Consider the following 6,371-nt stretch of genomic DNA (forward strand, 5'->3'; position numbering starts at 1 on the left):
TCTACACTCAAATTTCTAGTATTTAAGCCCCATATTGCCATGGTCAATAAATCAGTCCTGTTTGGGAGGAGGGTGATAAGTATACCGATCGACTCCGAATCACTTACTGATGCGATTTAGCCATGTCCGTCTGTCCGTCCGCCTGGCCATGTTAATTTGTGTACAAAGTAATTATTATCCAATTTGGCTGAAATTTTGTACAACGGCTTCTTTCATGATCTCCAACATACGTGTCAAATGCGGAATAAATCGGTCTATAGCCTGATACAGCTCCCATATAAACCGATTTCCCTATTTTACTTCTTGACCCTCTAGAGGGCGCAATTCCCATTCGATTTGGCTAAAACTTGACATGCTGTGTTTTGTTATGATTTTCAACAACTGTACTAAGTATGGATCAAATCGGTCTGTAACCTGATATAGCTGTCATATAAACCGATGTGGGATCTTGACTTCTTGACCCTCTAGAGGGCGCAATTATTATCTAATTTGGTTGATTTTGTACAATTTGAGAATTATATGATTGTTCCGATCTCCGTCTGGAGATCCGTGTTATGATAAGTCTGGCAGGCCTGAGTCTAAGAATTTACAATGGACGTTATACATCTTTATCCGTCCTTTTTCCATTTTTTTCCATTTTTTTCCATTTTTGCGCCTTTCGTGTAGCTACAGCTACCAGGTGACATTTGTGCAAGGGAGGAACGCATCCATTGCAGCAACCTTGGTATTCCAGATATAGACTCAACCTCAGTTGCAGTCTAAGGTATTCTGCTGGAAACATCTGCATTTCCAAAGCGCTCTCCAAAGATCACATCGATTATCCGCCGTTGATCTGACCTGTTCCCATATTCAATCCATTTTCTCATCGTCTGAAAAGTCTAAGCCCCGTGTGCTGCCTCATATTTTGTCTACGCGTATATGCCATAGGCCTGGCATCCGAAATTTTCCCTTGCGCCTAAGTCCCTTTGGTTCTCATGACCCCATTCATGCCAAGACAACATGTTCATATGGAAATATTGTGAACGTTGCACCCTCTCTCCATTGCAGTTAACCATAACACCGATTAGTATTTCAAAATCGGCCTAATTACACTTTTGTGGATACAATGGATCCTCTGGTATTGGTATTTAGTCCCCATATCGAGAACATGGCTCTTCTGAATATCATTAAGAGCTCAAGAATTTAAAGCGGACAAACTGTTATTGCGGGAGCTGCATTTAACCCTCCGCCGTTGCCCAAGTGCAAGGTTCATAAGGACGTAGTACTTTTTGTAGGGAATTTTATACGAAAACTTTTTTTCTTTAAATTTTTTAGACATCAATGGAAAAGGTCCCCAAGGACCGTAAAAAAAGTCCCCAAGGACCGTGAAAAAAGTCCCCAGAGACTTTGAAAAAAGTCCCCAGAGACTTTGAAAAAAGTCCCCAGGGACTTTGAAAAAAGTCCCCAAGGACTTTGAAAAAAGTCCCCATGGATTTTGAAAAAAGTCCCAAGGGGCTTTGAAAAAAGTCCCCAGGGACTTTGAAAAAGGTCCCCAGAGACTTTGAAAAAGTCCCCAGAGACTTTGAAAAACGTCCCCAGGGACTTTGAAAAACGTCCCCAGGGACTTTGAAAAACGTCCCCAGGGACTTTGAAAAAGTCCCCAAGGACCTTGAAAAAAGTACCCAAGGACTTTGAAAAAAGTCCCCAGGGCTTTGAAAAAAGTCCCCAGGGACTTTGAAAAAAGTCCTCAGGGACTTTGAAAAAAATTCCACAGAGACTTTGAAAAAAGTCCCCAGGGATTTTGAAAAAAGTCCCCAGGGACTTTGAAAAAAGTCCCCAGCAACTTTGAAAAAAGTCCCCAGGGACTTTAAAAAAAGTCCCCAGGGACCTTGAAAATAGTCCCCAGGGACCTTCTCACCCGCCGGAGTGTTAAAGAAGGGCGCTTTGTCCCATTTACAATACCAAGACATCTACATCATCTGGAAATATTTACAAAAAAAGTGGAGCGGAGAGCCTTATTCGTTAACTTTTGATACCCGATGGACAGACACTCTTACCTACATGTAGGACTTGGAATATTTAGTTTTCATTGTGTTGCAAGTCATACACCGATGCTTGTATACTTCCCATTGTATGGTAAAGGCTATGAAAAATGCAAACAATACCCCCTCCCCCCCACCCAACAAGAAAACACAATGAAGACAGGGGGAAAAACAAAAATAAAAGGAAAAAAAAATTGGCAAACGATTTCGTATTGATAAGAATTTTCTTTTAGCCGACCCAAGAGTCAGCCGGGCAGAAACATATATTTTTGGTATCATCGATATTTCATTCATTTGTGTTTCGCTCTTTCATGCAGGCATTCTTCACATACTTTCGCTTGGAACTTTTGACATTTCAAACAAGAAAGGAGTCATCTATCTGTTTGTTGTTGGGGTTTTTTTATACCCACCACCGTAGGATAGGGGGTATATTCATTTAGTCATTCCGTTGGCAACACATCGAAATATCAATTTCCGACCCTACAAAGTATATATATTTCGGATCGTCGTAAAGTTCTAAGACGATTTAACGATGTCCGTGTGTGTGTCCCCCTATCCATCTGTCCTTCTATCCGTCTGTCTGTCCGTCTGTTGAAATCACTCTACAGCTTCAAAAATTGAGTTATTCAGCTGAAATTTGGCACAGATACGTCTTTTTGATGCACGCTGGTTAAGTTCTTGAACGGGCCAAATCGGACCATATTTGGATATAGCTGCTATATAGACCGATCTGCCGATAAAGGGTCTAATGCCCATAAATGCTTTGTTTTTCGTCCGATTTCGCTGAAATTTAAAACAGTGAGTAGTTCTGGGCTTCCCGACATCTGACCCAAATATGGTGTATATCGGACTATATTTAGATATAGCTGCCATATAGACCGATCTCCAGATAAAGAGTCTAAAGCCCATAAGAGCTTTATATTTTAGCCGATTTCGCTGAAATTTGAAACAGAGAGTAGTTTTACGCCTTCTAACATAGGACCCAAATATGTTTCAGATCGGACTATATTTAGATATAGCTGCCATATGGACCGATCTGCCGATAAAGGGTCTGAAGTCCATAAAAGCTTTATTTATTACCCGATTTCGCTGAAATTTGAAACAGAATGTTATCTTAAGCCTCCTGATAGCTGACCTAAATATGGTTTAGATCAGACCATATTTGGATATAGCTGTTATATAGACCGATCTCCCGATTAAGGGTCTGAAGTCCAAAAAAGCTTTATTTATCACCCGATTTCGCTGAAATTTGAAACAGAAGGTTATCTTAAGCCTCCTGATAGCTGACCTAAATATGGTTCAGATCGGACTATATTTGGATATGGCTGCCATATAGACCGATCTCCCGATTTAGGGTCTGAAGTCCATAAAAGTTTTATTATTTAACCGATTGCCCTGAAATTTTAAACAGAGGGTAATCTTATGCCTCCTGGTAGCTGACCTAAATATGGTTCAGATTAGACTATATTTAGATATAGCTGCCATGTAGACCGATCTCCCGATTTAGGGTCTAAAGCCTATAAAGGCTTTATTTTTTAACCGATTTCGCTGAAATTTGAAACAGAGAGTAGTTTTACGCCTTCTAACATAGGACCCAAATATGCTTCAGATCGGAATATATTTAGATATAGGTGCCATATGGACCGATCTGCCGAAAAAGGGTCTGAAGCCCATAAAAGCTTTATTTTTTAACCGATTTCGCTGAAATTTGAAACAGAGGGTAATCTTGTGCCTCTTGGTAGCTGACCTAAATATGGTTCAGATTAGACTATATTTAGATATAGCTGCCATGTAGACCGATCTCCCGATTTAGGGTCTAAAGGCCATAAAAGCTTTATTTTTTAACCGATTTTGCTGAAATTTTAAACATTGAGTAGTTTTACGCCTTCTAACATAGGATTTAAATATGGTTCAGATCGGACTATATTTGGATATAGCTGCCATATAGACCGATCTCCAGATGAAGGGTCTAAAGCCCATAAAATCTTTATTTTTTAACCGTTTTCGCTGAAATTTGAAACAGAGGGTAGTTTTACGCCTTCTAACATAGGACCCAAATATGCTTCAGATCGGACTACATTTATATATAGCTGCCATATATACCGATCTGGCGATAAAGGGTCTGAAGCACATAAAAGCTTTATTTTTTATCCGATTTCATTGAAATTTTAAATACAAAATTCGACAGTGACTTATTTTCATTAGACCACTCATTAATCTTTGCTGAATTTTCCATAAGTTATCCAATTTTCACCGGATTGTAACGAAAGGGGGTTTTCGTTTATATCCTAGGTGTTAGGTATCCAAAATTCGGCCCGGCCGAACTTAATGCCTTTTTATTTGTTTTTTTTTTTTTTTTTTTTTTTTGGTTTGATGGATTTATTTGAAAGGCTCTCTGACGTTCAGAAAAGAGCAAATAACTGAATAGAAAAAAAGGTTTATTTTATCATTACCGTTATATCTTAGCAGCAAGCATACATCCGTTTCCTGTTAAAATTTCTTTTCAAAGTTTGCGTTTGTTCAGGATTGCCTTTACTCTGCCTCCATCATGCAACCACACATATAGAGACACAACAGACAGCAAGCTTTACTAGTGCCACTGGCATACACCCACGTTGAAAACTTCGGGCTCTCTATGTTTCATTCACAATTATACTATAGATTCATTTAATGAAGCAAAATAGGGCAACATTCTCCATTGCCACAGATACTCTTTAAAATATTTTCTTTAATTTTCTTTTTTTTTGGTTTTTTTATTCACCGGAATTTAAAAGACAATTCATCATAGTAGTCGCGGCATTGCAGCACATTATTCATTAATCATTTGATTTTTTTTTTTTTTAAATGAGATATGAAATTGTGTCTGTGTGGGTGTGTGTGTGTGTGTGTGTGTGTGATGTGGTGGTTTTAATCCTGCGGCCAGGATATACGAATGGCTGCTTGACTGACTGGCTGTTTTGGTTTTTGTTTTTCGTATTCAACTGGGTTGAGGAGATTTTAATTAAATTTACAAAAACACTCACATCCAGCCACACAGATTCACTTACTCACGGTCGCACGCACGCACGCAAGCACGCTTTGGCCCTTCACGCTTACATTCACTCACATTGAATAACGAAATTGCGTTTCCGTTTTTTTTTTTTTTTGATTCACTTCTCCACGCTTCTGCCGTTTTGATAAATTTTGCAAATTTCACTAAAGGTATATTATTTTTGTTGTTGTTGTTGTTGGTTTTTCTTTTCTTTTTGATAATCCCCTAAACATGCGTTGTCCAAAAAACACGTCCGTAACCGTAAAATGTCTATAAAAAACTGAATGTCTAAGAGCCAAGTATTGTATTTTGTTTTTTTTTTTTGCTTGTCTGTTTCCTTGCTTGTTCTCCATTACTTTCTCCTTGTAATGGATTCTCTCATGCGCTCAGTCGCGCATTTCCCTTAGCTCGAGACTTTGGTGACAGCTGGTGCTGCGGCTGCTGCTGTTGCTGCTTGGGTCTCTGGTGAAAATTTCCCTGTGCCAAAAAGGCAAATTTACACACACTTGACATTTTCACATGAGCTCGCTCGGCAAACTCAACATCTGACATTTGCGTAAAATGGGCATGTTGCGATTTGAAACTAAGAGAAAAAGAGAATTTAGTTTCTCTTTTAAGGAACTCTAAGAGCATATGGCTGACTTACTCACCATGTTAATTAAATCCTTTATGGATTAACAGGTGATTTGCGTTGAAGGAAAATTTATGAAACTATGGCCAATTTACGTCGCAACGATAGTGAGAGATTTATTGGATGAAAAATGTGAAGACATTGTCGAATAGAGTTAGGAAGGATTTCGGTAAGAGCCCATTACCACACTGCTGGCAAGGAGGTTAGCACATAGGGTGTCGTTTCTAGCACATGACGAATAGTGGCTTTAAAGTCTGACATATAAACAAATAAATGCGTGCTTATTTCGAGAGGGCCGAATCCAGGGTAGATTCGGCTAGGATTCGTGTAGGCGCCCCGGTAGCCGAGTTGGTACTGTGCTCGGATTGCCAGTGCGGGGGTCGTCGCCTTGGTCTGTCGCTGTCCTAACCTAACCTTATTCAGTTTGTATTTGAATTACAGTTGAACCTCGATTATCTATTAACCGACATGCTTTGCTTTTGGGCCGTGGTTTACCTCTGTTATTTGTGCTTCAATAAAGCTCCCTCTATTGACCGTGTTTACAACCAAAGAGATAAATAATTAAAAGCGTGCTAAGTTCGGCCGTCCAAATCTTACATACCCATCACCATGTGTCGCGTTTGTCGAGTTGTTTTCCCGGTAAGATAAGAACTGGTGCTATATGTTGGATGTTAGATTCCATAGTGAA

At 39.4% G+C, this 6,371-nt stretch overlaps 1 protein-coding gene across 1 annotated transcript in view; it reads right to left on the reverse strand.

The window, feature by feature from the left end:
- The window catches only part of LOC106091808 (uncharacterized), a 194,169-nt gene extending 188,859 nt beyond the window's left edge, over positions 1–5,310 (reverse strand). The window contains exon 1 of the mRNA XM_059360224.1: positions 4,475–5,310. The gene's annotated coding sequence lies outside the window, so the exon portion shown is untranslated. The remainder of the gene's footprint in view (positions 1–4,474) is intronic.
- Positions 5,311–6,371: the final 1,061 nt, after the last annotated feature.

This window comes from Stomoxys calcitrans, chromosome 1 (assembly GCF_963082655.1).
Source record: "Stomoxys calcitrans chromosome 1, idStoCalc2.1, whole genome shotgun sequence".
Classification (NCBI taxonomy): domain Eukaryota; kingdom Metazoa; phylum Arthropoda; class Insecta; order Diptera; family Muscidae; genus Stomoxys; species Stomoxys calcitrans.